The sequence below is a fragment of the Protobothrops mucrosquamatus genome, unplaced genomic scaffold (assembly GCF_001527695.2).
Source record: "Protobothrops mucrosquamatus isolate PMUCROS unplaced genomic scaffold, P.Mucros_1.0 scaffold4693, whole genome shotgun sequence".
Taxonomy (NCBI): domain Eukaryota; kingdom Metazoa; phylum Chordata; class Lepidosauria; order Squamata; family Viperidae; genus Protobothrops; species Protobothrops mucrosquamatus.
This window is the reverse complement of record NW_015390588.1, coordinates 15,991-34,540: the sequence shown is the minus strand read 5'-3', so window position 1 is coordinate 34,540 and position 18,550 is coordinate 15,991. Positions and strand designations below refer to the sequence as shown.

The 18,550-nt window shown below is 38.8% G+C and overlaps 1 pseudogene; it reads left to right on the top strand.

Moving 5' to 3' along the window:
- Positions 1 to 279: 279 nt before the first annotated feature.
- LOC107299222 lies at positions 280 to 1,224 on the top strand (annotated as a pseudogene).
- The last annotated feature ends 17,326 nt before the right edge of the window (positions 1,225 to 18,550 follow it).

The window sequence follows — 18,550 nt, the reverse complement described above, 5'->3', positions numbered from 1 at the left end:
CAGGAAAGGTTATAAAATAATAGAGTATGATGCAGTACATAAAGTTGGAAGATTATACAGTTACAAACAATGGATAAACTAAATTTAGATATCCATCTCCATCATCCAGTTTGTGTTGGCCAAATATCTTTAAATTCACTTTCAAGGAACTTTTAAAAAACAAGTAAGGATTATTCTTATTAAACTCGTAATATATGTTTATGTTCAGAATATAGTTGTTTCACTCACAAAAGTTTATTTCCTTTTTACCACATACTTCTTTATTTCCCTTCATTGCAGATTATTTTCCGAAAAATCAGTGATGTCAAGAAAGAAGAGGAGGAGCGCCTGCGACAAAAGAATGAAGTGACCTTGAGCATCCCCGTGGACCACCCTGTTAGGAAGCTCTTCCAGAAATTCAAACAGCAGAAGGAAATGCGGAACCAAGGGACGACAATCATTGATCCTGAAAGGAATACCCTCCAGGTGGAGACCCGAACCATGCAGAATGGTGCTGCCATCACTGGCACAAGTGTGGTCACTGTATCTCAGATCACACCCATCCAAACATCATTGTCCTATGTGAAAACCAATGAGGTGGTCAAACCAAACAACAGGGATGCCACAGAGCTCAAACCTAATAGCAATGGTGACCCCAAATGTCTCAAAGTTACCAGCCCTGTGAGGATGAAAAATGGCAATGGGAAAGGGTGGCTTCGATTAAAGAACAACATGGCAGGCCAGGAAGAGAAAAAGGAAGAGTGGAATAACGTCACCAAAGCAGAGTCCATGGGGCTGTTGTCAGAGGACCCCAAGAGTGTTGACTCAGAAAATGTAACAAAAAACCCACTGAGGAAAACAGACTCCTGTGACAGTGGGATCACAAAAAGTGACCTTCGTTTGGACAAAGCTGGGGAGAACCGTAGCCCCCTAGAGCACAGCCCTAGTCAACCAGATACAAAACACCCTTTTTACCCTATCCCAGAACAAGCCTTACAAACTACACTCCAGGAGATCAAACATGAACTCAAAGAAGATATCCAGCTGATAAGCAGCCGGATGGCCATCCTGGAGAAGCAGGTGGCAGATATTTTAAAAATCTTGTCTGAAAAGAACACATCGCAGACATCATCTTCAAAATCACATTTATCTCCTCAGCTACCATCACAAATACCGTGTCAGGACATTTTTAGTGTCTCAAGGCCAGTGTCACCTGAATCAGAAAAAGATGAAATTCACTTTTAATATATTCCTATTTTTCTTTGTATACCAAGTGTGTGCTTTGAAATGGGCATGCACGCATACTCCTACACAGATAAACAAACACATGTCTGTGTGTGAGCATTTGTAAGAGTGTCTGTGTGTCTGTATGTCTGTATAGATACAGACCCACAGACCCAAAGAAAAAGAGAGAAATCCAGAGTTGTAGTTTGCGTAAGTGTATATGTACATTATAAATATAAAAATATATTTTCACTTGCATTCAGTATGACTTGAACATGAACAATGGATTTTGATATGTAAATATTGCATGTCCAGCTGGATTCTGGCCTGCCAAAGAAAACAGTTATTAATATAGATATTGCTTGTATAATATGCAGTTGACTGCATGCACACTTTCAACTATTTATAATATCTATTATAAAATAAAAGGATGAATTTTGTTTAAAAAAAGAGAGAAAAGGCAATGTATTGCTTAAAGAACACAGTTGTCTTATAATTCCTGGATGAACAGGAATTTCCTGGTAAAAACAAGGAAGAATCCAATACAGGAAAATACTGGCTATTAGTGTCATGTAATCATATACTCATTCACTGAAAGTTGTATATTTGAAGCACAATCCTATGCATCTAAGTCAGGGGTCTTCAAACTCGGCCCTTTTATGACTCATGGACTTCAACTCCCAGAATTCCTCAGCCAGCATGCCTGGTTGAAGAATTCTGGGAGTTGAAGTCCATGAGTCATAAAAGGGCCGAGTTTGAAGACCCCTGATCTATTAAATTCAGTGAAGCCTATCCTCAGGTAAGTATGAATAGAACTGTATCACTGGTCATTGTTTCCATATATACAATACATATATATGGAATACTGCATAACAGATTAAAAATTGAAAAATTCTTCCTTATAAATTTAATTTTGGTGTTGGCACCATCATACAATGATTATATAATGATGCCTGTCCTCTGAAAAGGTTCCCAAAGTACATTTACCATATAAGAAACATCTGGTGCTACTAGCAAATAGCAAAAAAGCACTTTTCATATAAACATGGGCTTAAAATACAGATATATTTTTTTTAAAAAAATCATTAATTCAGGCAATATTGTTTTGCATGGATACCGTATTTTTCCGTGTATAAGATGCTATTTTTTCCTGCAAACACCCTGTTCAAAAATCAGGTGCGTCTTATACACAAAAAAAAAATGGTAACCTTCGCAGCCCAGGGCATGCCTGTGTGGGTTCTTTACATGCCGCTGCCATGCTGCCTGGTGCAGGTGTCAAGCCCCTGTGGGCTTGCCACTAATGGGAGGGGGGAGGAGGCAAGATCGTCAGATGGCGGTGTCCGGAGGTAGCGGATGGGACCAGCAGCATGGATGGCAGTGACAGCCCTTTCCCTCCCTCGTACCTGTATACTGGCCGGGGACCCTGTGAAATGCAGCTGCAAGGCCATCCTGCTCAATAATAGCAGCCAGCTGAACTTCTGGATTTGCCGGCTCAGCTGTTCCGCGCTCTGCCAAACAGCTGATTGGCGTGGAGAAATGGCGGGGAGTTTAAAACCTGCCTTCACTTCCCTTGCCTTGCTCTCATGTTGGTGCTCACGCCAGTTTGTTTGCCAGGGTTGGAAGGCTGCTGCTGTGAACTGACTATGCATGCTCATCGTGCTGGATGCTGGTTAGGTGGGTGGGCAGTGGGGCCAGCCAGGAGGCGTCTATTTAGAGCACTGGGAGGCGGTTGCTCCCAGCGCTGACTTTGTTTGCTGTAAGCTTGGAGCTCACATGCCAGAGCGTCTTATACAAGGGTGTGTTTTATACATGGAAAAATACGGTAATTCTTGTCCACGCTTCTACCTTCAATATACTTAATGAAACTAATGATAGATCTTAACCTGTATGTGCATACATAAACATTATATGTAAGCACTTCTCACAGATTCCTAGTTCATATTTCAGGCAGTTATCTTTCTCAAAAGCATGGCGATTGCTTGTTTTCTTCAAAGCTCTATGCCACCTCATGGTGGAGTATTTTGGTCTATATTCTTAATCACACAGATTCCTCCATCAGATTTCAACGGGTCCTACTATCTTTTGTATCAAAACAGTAGAAATCCATAGCAAAAGGAAGAGAATATTGCATGACTCAATGCAAAACAGCTGCTTCGTATACAGAAGGTTCAAGGCTAGACTCCAAGCCTTCAGGTGAGATTGGGAGGGACTCCATTCTGAAACCCTGAAAAACTGTTGCCAGTCAATACAGACAATCTTGACTTAAATAAATTGACTCTAGGCTTTGTGCCAAAGCAAAATCATGGCACAGGCAATGACTATTGCTACTCTGACACCTCTTCAGGGTAACACCTAAGACCAATGGCTAGAACAGAAAGCTGGGGATTAAGCTGCTGCAGAGAGCCAATGAACCAGCAACTGTGGTGGCAGATCACATGCCAGGATGAGGGCTTTGCCCAGCCCATAATCCAATTCAATATACCACTCATCTCAGTCTGCCAATGATCATAGAGCTGGTTCTTCTAAGTATAGTTACATTTTGATTTTTTTTGTTCCAGAGATTGTTGTTCTTGTGACTGTTGTAGGACATACAGTTTCACAATCATCACATTTTAGGTAGTAGTTTTCTTTGAACATTTCCTCCAAGCTTGCCTAATATTTTCATAAAAGATTCTGCCTCTTTCCATGGGAAAATCAAAATCCATTATAAAATAAGCTCAGATCTGACCAATACTCAAACATTAATCCTGAATACATGAGTTCAAACCCATTTTGCTGACTCTATTCTCAAAGGAACACTGGAAGCTGCTAGTTGAATTATTTGCCCTTTTTTCTATCTCATAATTATTTGATATGACCAGTAACAGCTTTCCAGGAGGTCTTTCATATTTAAATATACTCAATTATTTATTTTCATACCATTCTTCAAATGTATTCCTATAATGTTACAATATTTCCTATGGCTTTTTGAATATGTAAAATGTTTAAGTGCAAAATGAAGTGTATTTTAGTGGCCTTTCCCTATTGGTATCTTGCTCTGGACTTCCAATCATACCCAACTAATATTTGAAGTCCAACACAAGTGGAGTAGATTGTTCTATACTTCAATGTGATATTTCTTTCTTAAATTCTGTGAAAAATTCAGAAGAAATCTGGGGTCAAAATGGACACTTGGAAGGCCCTGAATATGTTCTTCTTACTTCATGTTTAGGATGGTAACATTTTAGTTCCAATGTTGGGACTCAAAAAAAGTATTTAACAATTAAGTTAATATTTGTGGGTTGGTTTGCACATGTGTGTGTGTAGTGCTTGAGTCTATAGCTGAGTGGTTGTGAACCAAAGTGATAACACAATTCTTTGGGTCAAATTCAAGTCTAAAGTTATTTTGCAACATTAGAGAAGTGATTTGTCATTTTCAAAAGATGACCATCTTCATGAACCTGCTATAGAGTTTTATTTTGTGCTTGAAAAAGAACTGGTCCATGAATTGACTGCCTAAACATTTACATACCTGCAATTTGATTCTATGTGATGCTTGATTGGGCACAGCAGGAAGTCTAAAGAGAAAACTTCAATAAATTTAATTCTTGTTGCAGCTTGAGACCTATGGGAGATTTTGCAGATCAGTCTGCTTCACTTCTGACCTGCAGAATGAAGAATAAGAATATTTTACCGTTGTTCTAAGCTGTTGTACCAGTGATTTACAGTGCATTGCTGTATACTGCTGTATACTACCCACCCTGCTCATCTTGCAATGCAGAAATGAAAAAAATGGCTTTGGGACCATAGGCAAAGGCTCTTTATTTTTCTTTGCAGTTGTGGTGCATCCTAGAATGTAAATAGAATTAAACAAATTGCATTTTAACAAGGTGCTTTTTCAAAAAATGCCTTCAAATCAGTGTTGATTGTGGAGGTTTCTTGGACAAATTCCTGTAGTTTTTCTGACAAGGCTTTTGGGGAGAAAGTGATTTGCTATTGCCTTTTTCTTCCTAGGGCTGAGAGTGAGTGACTGACCCAAAGTCGCCAAGCCAGCTTTCATGCCTAAGGTGGAACTAGAACTCACAGTCTCCTGGTGATTGGCCCAAAGTCACCCAGCTGAGTTTGTGCCTAAGGTGTGACTAAAACTCATAGTCTCTTCATTTCTAGAATGATGCCTTAACCATTACACCAGACTAGCTCTCTTTACAAGATGTATGCTTCAGGAATAATTTTTCCCTTAAGTTCTACCATTCCAATTATAGTTCAGGTGCTGGATGAAAAAGACATCATGGCTAAAAGATGGGCATTCTTCCAAAAGATTTTCTGAAATGAAGGCAGTTTGACACTTGGACCAGTGCCGAGTTGATGACAGCATGGTTCTCCTATTTTTGGCATAGAGGAGTTTAGACATGCAGCATCAATCGGCTTAATTTTCAAATAGATTTCCTAAGCCTCTGAAACTGAAACCATATAGAAATTGTGACTTAGGAAGATATATCAATAAAATGGGGGAATAAGCCCTTGCTCAACCCAGGAGTTTGTTTTCTAGACCAGATTTAGAATATGCCCACAAATTCTTTCCTCCTTTCTATTTTCACCCCCAAGATTTCTCTATTTCTGAAATAAAGGTGAAGGTGAAAAAAGAGGACTTACTGTTAAAATAACCAGAATCCTTGATAATCTATTGCTGGTCAAAAGTGAAATTCTTTTTGATACAAATGAGCCGGGATAGTGCCCATAATCTCGAAGATGTTTTGCTGAGTTGTGGGATTTCATTTTGCTCCAATGTGCTGATATGCAGGTAGCCAAGATTTGGAATGGAAACTGAAGAATTTTAGGACTTGCGGCTATTGTTCTATATATTATAACCATTTCTTTGTTGGGTGCAGCTCTAGGTATGATTATAGTGGATTTAATTCTAAGCTGACTTACATAAGATTGATTTAGTTCCTATTATATGCCCTGAATTTTCCACATGTCAACCTTTGTAAGATGTTTGTAGCCTGCGTTGCACTTTCTTTTTAAAACAAAGGAAGGAATGTATGCTGAGCATGGCTTCTGGGTTTTTTTTCTTAATCCCTTTACCAGCAGCATTCATAGGAGGCATTTTTATTTTCTTCTGCCTGAGCAAGTAACATGTTTTATCTCGCTGTGTATTTTTGAATTCTTCTTCATGTTGCATATTTGTGGTGTACACAAACACAAACACACACACACACACATACACACACACACACTGAGAAGTAGAGGATAGGCTGCTGATGCTCTTTCCTAGACATGACCCAGAAGAAGAAGGCTTGAAGTGAAACTGTCAGCAACAGTCTGCTCAACTGTCTGCCTTGTAGGCACAAATTGAGGGAAGTTTTCTAGAATGTTTTTTAATATTCAACCCTGACCTGATCAAGCCCATTTTCAGTTTCAATTCTTCTTTTACCCACTTCTCCCTCTGTCCACTGACACTTGTATCGAATTGGTCTCATTCCACTTGGAATTTTGAGATTCCGAAAGACAAGTAGGCAGCAAGAAGTCCAAACCCCAATGTGTCATTCCAATATTATATTAAGGATCAAAAAGATTTTTTAAAATTAAAAAAATATATTGAAGGAGGCAAAGCCAGCATGCTCAGCTCTATGGAGAAGGTGTGGTGCTCCACAGGTCTTGTCTTCTGAAGCTGCTAGTGCCTCTAAAACAGTGGTTCTCAACCTTTTTAATGCTGCGACCCCCAACCGGTTGTAAGTCGAGGACTAAACCGGTTGTAAGTCGAGGACTAAACCGGTTGTAAGTTGAGGACTAAACCGGTCGTAAGTCGAGGACTACCCAACCAGTCGTAAGTCGAGGACTTTCCCTGCCCAGGAGTGCCACGCATGCGTGGTTCCGCCCCCTGCGCCGGCTGAGGCGTAGCTGGCAAGCGGCAGAGACGGAGCAGGCCGACCACCAGCTGGCCCAGCTCAAGTGAGGTAAGGCACCCGCCGGAAAAGGGGAAAAAATGCCAGACAGCCTTGCTTGGCGACCCCAGTGAAATGGTCGATCGACCCCAAATGGGGTCGCGACCCATAGGTTGAGAACCGCTGCTCTAAAAAGGAAGCTTAGCTGATGCCAGCAATGCAATTAATTTTTGTTTCTTGTCTGATGCTACATTAATTCCAAGAAATAGAACCAGTTCAGGAAAGGCAGGAGAATGGTAGATGTTACCTTTGCTGCTTCTGTTTTTTTTTAAAATATATATTTATGTTTTATCAACAAGAATAAAATGTAAAACAAAGGAAACAGAAAAATATATATATCTAACAATAACAAAAACAAAAAAGTGTACAACCCCCCCAACATCAAACAAATCTAACATTGAACATACAAAAAAAAAATGCACCCCAGCTAAATGCCAGATAGAAAATAATAATAAAAAACCCAATAGTTCTCCTCCCTTTACATAATGGGTCTACAAATAATTGTAAACTTATTGTATGTGTGTGTGTGTGTGTGTATTTATACACATACAAACACAAATATTTCTGATGAGGAAATCTGTATCTAATAATCGAATTGACTCAAAATCGAATCCTAATATATATATATATATATATATATATATATATATATATATATATATATATATATATATATATATATAAACATTGCAAATGCTTCTGGTTTTTTTATGAAAAAAAATTGCCATGGGATAAAATGGATGACAAAGAATGTGTAAGATGGGAATCTTTTGGTAGCAGATGATCCTGTCATACACTAAGCCAGGTCCTTGGTCTGTTTAGCCCACTATTGTCAGTTTTTATTGGCAGGAGCTCTGCTTTCAAAATGCAAACACTACTGCTGATCTATAAATATGTCTCAAAATGCAGAGAATACAATATAAAAGCATTTGGTTATTTAGCTCAAGGCTGTCTACTGGAATTGGCTATGGCGTAACCAGATCTTTGGCATGACAATTTACTAAACACGCTAGTTTGGATTACAGTATATGATCTTACCATTGCGCAGCAACTGGAAGAAAATGGTGGGGAAAAGTATAAGGTTAGTATAATTGTAGGATAGACTGTTTTAGAGCACAAACACAGAATGTTACTCCCAATTAAAACTACATAGAATTAGAATGCAACATGACAGTACTATGGAGAGCTACATAAAGGCAGTAGAGGAAATTCATTTGCTAGCCTCTCATTGGTGATTCATTCCTAGCATTACTGGATTAATTCCATTGCATGTTTTCATTGAAAGTTAGATTATTTTTTTTCCTTTTCTTTACATATATATAATGCCACAATACCGCTAAGAATAAATAATGATAGTTATATAATAAATAGAAATGGGAAGTGTTTCATCGACGATTCTCTCCATAGCCAAAAGTTTCATAGCATGTCATATGATAAGCCAAGGAATCTAATGCTATTTTGGCACCAGGGAGCTGATCTGTATCACAAAATTGCACATAGAAAATTGGCAACTTCTGTAAGAGTAGCATATAAATAAATTAGTGAGCACTGGCTTAAGGAACAACTTGAAGCAAGCCAGATATCAAAGCAAAGTAAGTGCCAAAAGGTGAATACAAGGCTTATATAAATTGCCTTTGTATTTTACAAATATTAATATTTTCCAAGTTAGGGTAATATTGATGATTCTAGCAAAATGTGTAGAGAAATAAATTTTGCTTTGTTGAACATAAAGAACAAGGATTTCTTCATCCCAATTAAATAAGTGTGTCTCTCCACTGAAAATGAAGTCTTGAAATTCTTGATGTTTTTACTTTGGCTGCCTCAGATGCCAATGTTCTGGAGAATCTGCAAAATATAATGGTTATCTTAGACTGGTATTTCTGAACTTGATACTTTTTTATAGAATAATTAGAATAGCAGAGTTGGAAGCAGAATAGCAGAGTTGGAAGGGACCTTGGAGGTCTTCTAGTCCAACCCCCTGCTCAAGCAGGAGATCCTATACCATTTGAGGCAAATGGCTGTCCAAACTTTTCTTAAAAACCTCCAGTGATGGAGTTCCAAAAACTTCTAGAGACACGCCATTCCAATAATTAATTGTTTTCACTGAGAGGAAATTTCTCCTTAATTCAAGGTTGTTAAGGCAAAACATTATTATGTTTGATAAGCTTGTATCAGTTACTTCTTGTCCTGCCCTCAGGTGCTTTGGAGAATATTAGAAGACTGCTATGATGTCACTCCTAGGTCTTTTGTTAGGCTAGACATATCTGTTCATCATATGTTGTAGCCAGCCTCTAGTCCCCTAATCATCTTTGTTGCTCTTCTGTGCACTCTTTCTAGAATCTCAACTTCTTCTTTATAAGATGGCAACCAAAATGAATGCAGTATTCCAAGTGTGATTTTACTAGTGCAGTACAAAGTGGTACTAATACTTTGTGTGATACTATCCCTCTGTTGATGCAGCCTAGGACTGTGTTTGCTTTTTTGGCAACTGCAGCATGCTGCTGGCTCATACTTAAGTGATTGTCTACTAAGTGATCCCTCTCATAGTTATTGATGTTGAGATAGGTATAGTGAGGACTTCAACTTCTAGTTGGTGAATTCTGGGAGTTGAACTGCAAATATCTTAAATTTTCCAAAGTTAAGAAACATTGTCTTAGACGAACAGAAAAGCTAAGAGAGTATTGCCATTTTTCCGCTTCTGAAAATCTTCCAACAGGCTTAGATGTTTCTGCAAATATTTTTTATAAGGACCTGTTGTGCATTCAGCCTGTTATCTACATAAACATTATACTGGGCTAAATGAATAGCAATTTGCCAGTTGTAAACCCAGAGACAGATTGTGAACTTTGACCTCCTTAGAACTTTTTGAAACCAGTCAAGCAATAGATATCAAGATGTGTATAAAACATCATTTATGTTCGCAAGTTCTCAATTGTTAGCCCTATGAGAAGGCCAAAATCAGATCACTTCCAAATTTATCATCTGATTAAACAGGGTATTCTTTCCCATCCAGCTCTGTGCAAAACATCAGTTGCAGACACTTGTGAAAAGTTAAAGAAAGCAGTTCCAGAAAAAATGTTGAAGCTATTCGTTATGCATGAATGTCCATAAAATATGAATACATTATAGAGGGGACTTAATATTTCAGAAGCAAATTAGAACTATAATGAAGGCAATTTAGAACCAGCCGTTCTAGCCGTTTGTCCTATTTCTCTTTATGTGTTTGGCTACAACTCTATTTAATCTCTGTGGCCACATTAGCTAGGAATTATACAAATTCGATTCTTACATAGCAGTGTAGGTTGACACTGGTATACTATAGGAAAGATGTTGGTTATGATCTTATAACATTTGTGCAGTCCAGTGGTTTCTGCTAATAATGATTAGGTATTTAAGATCAAGCATATTGTTTAAGCATTAAGGGAGTGCTCTACATTCTAGCAGAAGCATAATTTATTTACTCTAAGCCAACTGTATCATTCTCCAAAGAATCTACATTTGCTGGTTATTTGTAATCCAGTAACAAAAACTATTTTAGAAATGTTTACATTTAACCAGATTTATCTGAACACTCGTCTTCCATCTACTGTACTGCAAATAAAAAGAGTACTGCCATGCAGAAAAATGTTCTTGTATTTTTTTCCCCTAGAAGTTCTCATTCAGAGAGAAATGCTGCTAAAAATGCTTTCAGACAGAAAGGAAAATAATGGGAAGAAGGTTGTATTCTTGGCTTTAGATAGTGATAAGGGAACCAAGGTTTCTCTGAATGTTCCATCACCATGCAGTTAGTTATCTCTCCCAGATAATGTTTTGCCTTCCTCTGATTTCATTAACTCAGACATCAGGAGGGAATTCATAAAATTGTTTGTTTGTTTACTTTATTTGTACGCACTCATTCCTGAATGTTCTGCATGGTTATAATCAAGAACACCACAAAAAGAACCCTTCTGAAATAAATAAATTAATGAATAAATAAATAAACCCATCCAAAAAGAATAACACAAAATCCAACATCGTAAGGGACAAAGGAAAAGAAACAAAATCATGTGTCTCCAATGTATCTCAGCATTAGAGTGGCCTTCCTCCAGGGCTACATGAAAAAGACAATTGCTTTCTTGAAACCTAGCCTACAGTAAAAGGGTAGGTTGGAGGATGTTTCAAAGCACGGGAGCAGCAGACAAAAATGCCCATTTCCTAGGTCCTGTCGGAGGGCATTCTTACCTAGATTGAATCTGCAGGGAGCTGACTTTGTTTGATCCAATGTGAGGGGCAAATGAATATGGGAGAAAACAGTCCCACAACTAGGTATGGAGCCATGTAGAGACTTACAAATGACAATCAGCATCTCAAATTATACTTGGAAGCCCATTGGCAACATGGTGGAATCAGCCAAATATATTGAGATATACCCATCTCTATCAAAGCCACCATAATTTCCACATGCAACCCCATGCAGAGTTTGTTGTTGTTGTTGTTGTTAATTGCGAAGTCGTGTCCGACCCATCGCGACCCCATGGACAACGTTCCTCCAGGTCTTCCTGTCCTCTACCATCTTCTGGAGTCCATTTAAGTTCACGCCTACTGCTTCAGTGACTCCATCCAGCCACCTCATTCTCTGTCGTCCCCTTCTTCTATTGCCATCAATCTTTCCCAGCATTAGGCCCTTCTCCAGTGAGTCCTTCCTTCTCATTAGGTGGCCAAAGTATTTGAGTTTCAACTTCAGGATCTGGCCTTCTAAAGAGCAGTCGTGGTTGATCTCTTCTAGGACTGACTGGTTTGAACGCCTTGCAGTCCAAGGAACTCGCAGGAGTCTTCTCCAGCACCATAGTTCAAAGGCCTCAATTCTTTGTCACTCAGCCTTTCTTATGGTCCAACTTTCACATCCATACATTGCAACTGGGAAAAGTTTGCAGAGTTTGTTACCTTAATCTAAATGGGGTAAAGTAGGATATCAATGATTGTGAGTTGGGCTTCCTTCCCAGTTCAGGAATGGCTGCAGTTGATGCAGAAGATATCACTGTTCAATCCATATTCTCCATCCACAGTTCTGAGTGGGGTAGCGCAAAACTAAGGAAAGCCAAAGGTAGTGCTAACCTGGAATCATTTAGCCCATGAACCCAAAGTACCTCCAGTGGAGTATTTTGGTGTGAATCTGTTTTTGCATACAGAAACCTGAAAGCCTCCAGAGGCTTTTTTTTTTTCTTTTAGATTGGAAAGGATGGTCAGTCAGAAAAGCTTCGGAATGATGGGAGATGTGTAACAGAAGACAATGCCAGCAGTACACATTTTCAACCTCCAGTTATAACATAAGCTTAAAACACCCCCAAGAGAAATTTGAAAGACATTTTCAATCATTATGAAAAAATAAATAAAACAAAACAATTTGCAAGAAGTTTTTTTAAAAATGTGTGAAATTGCATTTTAGATTTTACCAGAGCATTAAAATATAACTTAGAGCAGGGGTAGTCAACCTTGGCTCTTTTATGACTCGTGGACTTCAACTCCCAGAATTCCTGAGCCAGCTTAGCTGGCTCAGGAATTCTGGGAGTTGAAGTCCACGAGTCATAAAAGAGCCAAGGTTGACTACCCCTGCTGTAGAGTATCACTTCTATTTTTCTCTCTCTCATTTTCCCTTTTTAGACAACGGTATGTGCATGTTTGTGGTTGAACCCATATATGTGGTACTGTCATTCACACATTATTCTGTTGCTCTTCAGTGTCCCTAGTTGTTCATTAATCTTGTTTTTTTTAAAAAAAAAAAAAAAAAAGAAAGAAAGAAAGAGCTCCTAAATTGCATCTTCCCCAGCCTTTGTTTAAAGTCTAAAAAGCTAAGAAAGTTAAAAATCACAAAGGGATTATAGTGCCACAAACGTTAAGCAAGCTTTGGCTTTTTTGTAACTAGGAAAATAGCATGCGCCCTATTACACATTAGGGAATTTTCTTCTTCTTTGAACATTAATTAAACTTACATTTTTCTGCCAATTTAATACAAAGGGAAGGAAGCACTTATTTGCAAATCAATAATACAAATTCTTACTTCCTTCTAGAACTTAATTTATATGAATTTGGCTAGAATTTTCCTACATGGGGAGGCTTAAATCATTAACTTCCTAACAGTGCCTTCTCTATGGCCTCTAACCAGTTCTTCAGAGATTAAAATCTAAGAAAAGCTTCCTTAGGTTGTCAGAAGACTTTGATAAATTTAAAAGTAGAGTGGAATTATGGAAAGTGATAAAAAAAAATCAACACTGGATGGATCCTGTAGAGGAGCTGGTACCTGGCCACAAAGAAAACTGGGAAGTTTGGAAATCACTAATTAGACTGTGCATGGGTACAGCAAGATCAAGAAATACCTTGAATAAATGGGGATACTTGGTGACTTCTATTGTGAATGTGGTGATCTGCAGACTACCACACACATGTACATTTGCCCCCAATGTACTCTTGAGGACCTTATGACTGTGCAACAGAATGTAATATATGTTGCATACTTCTGGGTTATGTTCTTATTTTATACCTATGCATAGGTATATTTTATACCTATGCAGAAAAAGTCAATTGAATTAATATTTGCATGTGAACATATCCACATGTAAAGTGAAATGCATTAAATTTTGCATTATGCTCACTTTGGTATTCCAGTTTAAATAGTTAGAAAAAAATCTTTACAGTAGGGAAACATAAGCTAAAATTGTGAGCATTGTTAAATACATGCAAACATTCTATTACAGAATTTTAAAAATGCATATAAAAGTGCACACATAAAACAAAATTTGTGGGAATGCCTTTCCCTGAAGGCATCTGCCATATAGTGAGCATACTCTGGGTGCTTTAGCAGCCCTTTTCCATAGTAACTCCTGTCCTGTGGAAGATCCTGCCCCCAATATTATCCAGCAGGCCCCCAACCTTTTAGCAACCTTCTGGAAAGCCACAGAAAACTGGCTGTTCCCTCAGAGATGGAGACACGGTAAAACTGGAACATAATAATATCCTTCCGAAGGTCATATATAGTCTTCACAAACAAATCTCTAAAATATTCCTTCCAACATGTCCTTACTATGATATGGAAACGGGATGCACCAACTTAAGATTGAAAAATAATAGACAGAAATTAAATGAATAGATTCAACCATTTCCCCATAAATGTCTTTCCTGCCTATTCCACACACACACACACACACACACACACACACACAAAGTTGAGTTTAACTCTGCAGATGATTGCTTGCAATGTTTATCAAGCATAATTTTCAAATTGCTGGAAATGACAGAGGACTTCGGGTGCATGAGCATGTTGTCAATGGAGAGGTTTTTTTCAGATTCATCAATCCAAAGCTATGTATGTTTTTATGTGTAACAACCAGCATTTTGAATGATAGCCAGCAACGAGTAGCAAGCCAACACAAATGATTGCAATATGTTCTGAATTTGTGCAGTATGCAATACAAAAAACAAAAACAAATCTGCCTGGCAGCTACATTTTGCATCACCTGGAGTTTCTGAACATTTTTAGGATAACCACACACAAAGCACGATGCAGTAGTCCAGTGGTTCTCAACCTTTTTAATGCCGCGACCCCAACCAGTCGTAAGTCGAGGACTAAACCGGTCGTAAGTCGAGGACTAAACCGGTCGTAAGTCGAGGACTACCCAACCGGTCGTAAGTCGAGGACTTTCCCTGCCCGGGAGCGCCGCGCATGCGTGGTTCCGCCCCCTGCGCCAGCCAAGGCGTAGCTGGCAAGCGGCAGAGATGGAGCAGGCCGACCACCAGCTGGCCCAGCCCAAGGGAGGTAAGGCACCCGCCGGAAAAGGGGGAAAAATGGCAGACAAAAAGGCGGACAAAAAACATGGCGGACAGCCTTGCTTGGCGACCCCCGTGAAATGGTCAATCGACCCCAAATGGGGTCCCGACCCACAGGTTGAGAACCACTGCAGTAGTCTAATCTGAATGATGGACAGTAGGTAGATCTATATGATCCTTATAAGAACACGTATGATACCACCACAAAGTTCAGTCCAGAAGCACAGTTTTTCTTATCTCTTTGTCATCTAATAGTTATCAAGAATTTTGCAGTACATATTTGATACCCCCTAACTTATATTGACAAAGGGCTTCCTGCCTCTAAAACATGAGATCTACCACTGAACATCATCATCTCTAGCCTAATACGGTATTGTCTTCATCCATTGAGTTTTGCTTTCAAACGAACAAACATCCATTTTATTTCCACTTTTTCACTGCATCTGTATATCCATTCAAGAAGAATCTTGCATTTGCCATTCATCAGAACTATTACAAAAGGGAAGATGATCAAAAGGAAAGATGGTGATCAGACATGAATCTTCAAGGCTGTCAAATTTATTTTTAATAAGCAGCCAAAAGGAGAAAAGACTTTGTCACAGTTAGAAGTATATTCACCACAATGCTTGCTAATAGATGGCATCCTTCTTTTGCCATTACCCCTGTGATAATCAGTATCAATATTTTCTGCAGCTTTTCAATGGAAGAGGGAAGACTGTTCATCTTGCGCAGCCACTTTTGCATTTTAGCATTAAGTCTCCAGTTTCACAGTAATCAATAAATGTAAGGCTCTATATGTTTAACAGCCTTGTCAAGGATGTTGATTTACAGACATTTGTTTCTTGTCTTACTGGTATTGAGCCAAAACTCTCAGCAAGTGGATATTTTTAACAACTAAAAGCCCTTTTGATAACCAACCACTGCATTGGTCCATTCAATAAATTGAATGTACTGCTCAATGGCATTATGCAGTCCACGTCTCCAAGTACAGCCATTGATTTAAGCAACAGTTAAACAGTTATTATTGGAAGCATTTTAGAAAACAAATTCTTATGCAAGCAATTTGAGCTGTCTCTGATTTTGATTTGCAAGTCAGTTATAGAATTTTACTGAATTGAAAAATATATTTTCTGATATTGTTAGGCATGCTGGCTTTTCAAAATTCTATAAAGAGAAATCTAGTGGATAACATCCTAATTGTTCAAGATGCAGATAGGATGGAACTTTAAATATGCTGATTTTTAATATTGGTAACCAACATTAAACCAGATGCTGTAAAATGGAGAGATTAACCCAAAGGAGGAAAACATCTTGCAGTTGGGAGGCTCTGTCTTAAAGGAGAGATAAGATCTCCAACTTTAAGTCTCTCCACCAGAAACCAGCTATTCTTCTTCCTCCACAATACTTAGCTTAAGAGTGAACTCACAGCCCTAATTTTAATGGTATTTCATCAGCAAGAGCAAGTTGATTGTTGTGTCTGGAGATGTTGTTTTCGTGAAATCTTTGGTGCTCTCTTAAACTGTTGTTTTGTTGCACACGTTTCATTACCATACCAGGTAATATCACCACGGCTAGAAGGGTTTGCTTTAATTTTTATATACTAGTGGCTTATATTGGTGGGAGTGGTCTTGGTAGTTCCTTGATTAGGCTGTTGTTTACTATTAGCTTGTTTGTCTACATTGGTAGTTCCTGACTGGGGTATTGTTTACCCCATTGGTAGTTCCTGATTGTTGGTCTAGTGTTAATTTGATGTTAATTTCTGCTCATATGGTTTACTTTTGGTTTACTTAGGATGGTTTGGAGGGATTTAGTTGGTTTGTGTGCTACAGTGATGCCATGTGGTTCTAATAGTCTGTTGGTGGTTTCTGAGATGTTTTTTTATGTATGGGAGCCAATAAACAGTAAACAATAGCCTAATCAAGAACCACCCAGACCACTCCCACCAACACTGACAGGACGAGCCATTAGTAGAGAAGCAACCTAGAACTAGGGAGAAACTTCCTGACAGTTAGAACAATTAACCAGTGGAACAACCTGCCTCCAGAAGCGGTGAATGCTCCAACACTGGACATTTTTAAGAAGAAACTGGACAGCCATTTGTCCGAAAGGTATAGGATTTCCTGCCTGAGCAGGAGGTTGGACTAGATGACCTCCAAGGTCCCTTCCAACTTTATCATCATCATCATCATCATCATCATCATCATCATCATCATCATCATCATTATTATTATTATTATTATTATTATTATTATTATTATTATTATTATTATTATTATATAAATATAAAAGCAAACTCCACTCCCTTCTAGTACTGATGATGTTACCTAGTTTGGTAATGAAACATCTGCAATAAAACCACCAATCTCAGAGAGCACTAAGGATTCCACAGTTCAACCCTGAGCTACAAATATTGCCTTCTATTGGTGGGATTTTTATTAGTTTGAGGAAAATCTTCTATACGTGTTGCTGCACAAGGGGCTATGGAACTGGTTGCTTCTCTTGAACAAAATCAATGAAGGCAGTCTTGCTCACTCCCAAGCCATTCCCAAGCACAGAATACCAGCAACTGTGCTATTCTCTCCACCTTACTTACACTGAGACTGCAAGCTCTTTTGAAACCAAAGTGTAATAAATAGAAAAGACACAGGAAGAGCCGCTCTTAGGCTGCCCAAAACGAGCATGTATGGTGTCCCCTTTTGTCACATCCTTGTGACTAAAAGCAGATGGAGGCTGCTAGGAAGTAAGGGTTGTTCCCAACGGTGCTAAAAAAGCCTAGCCCTCATTGTCTGTGAGACAGTCAGTGGTGGGATTCAGCCAGTTCGCACCATTTCGGTAGAACCACTAGCTAATTTTTTGTTGCCCAGGCCCAGAATGGACTTCCGAAAGCGGCATCCACACAGAGAACCGGTTGTTCACATATTTGAATCCCACCACTGGAGATAGTCCAAGCATGGGTCCCCGTGCGGGGGACATTAAAACAAACGCAATTGCATGATCAAAGAGCAGCCTGTGGAAAAAGGAGCAGGGCTTCAATCACATAGTTGCAACCGTCATGAGGACTTTTTTTTTTACCTCCCCATTATTCCACATTTTCTTCAAAATCAACCTATTTCCATTTCTGTTAATTTTATATTTACCCTCTCAAATTCATTTCATCCCTTTTACCCTCAGCCTATGAATATTTTTAGAAAGCTGAACAAAACCACCACATTTTCATTAATATTTCTCCCACATGTTTGTCTTGTGGGAAGGAAATTGTGTCCTTCTGCCATTCAGTCTCCCCACTGTAATCAGAACAAAAGGTTAAAAATCACAATTAGAATGGGTTGAGTACAAAGATTAAAATGCAGCAGGAAACACCAATTTAATTGGGCAAATATTCCTTCCAGGCTAAGCTTAGCTGAAGGTCTCTTCGATTAAATAAGAAAAGATCCTTTCCCTGAAGAGATTACTGTTTCAAATCAGCAATGCTACTAAATAAGCAGAAGCAGGGACTCATCAGGGTGCCTGACAGCAGAGCGCCCCCTCTCGGAACTCTGGCCAAGTGCACTTTCCTACAATTCCTCAAGAGTCCACTTTCACACTCTTTCAAGGAACAAAAGCAAGATTTCCCTATATAAAGG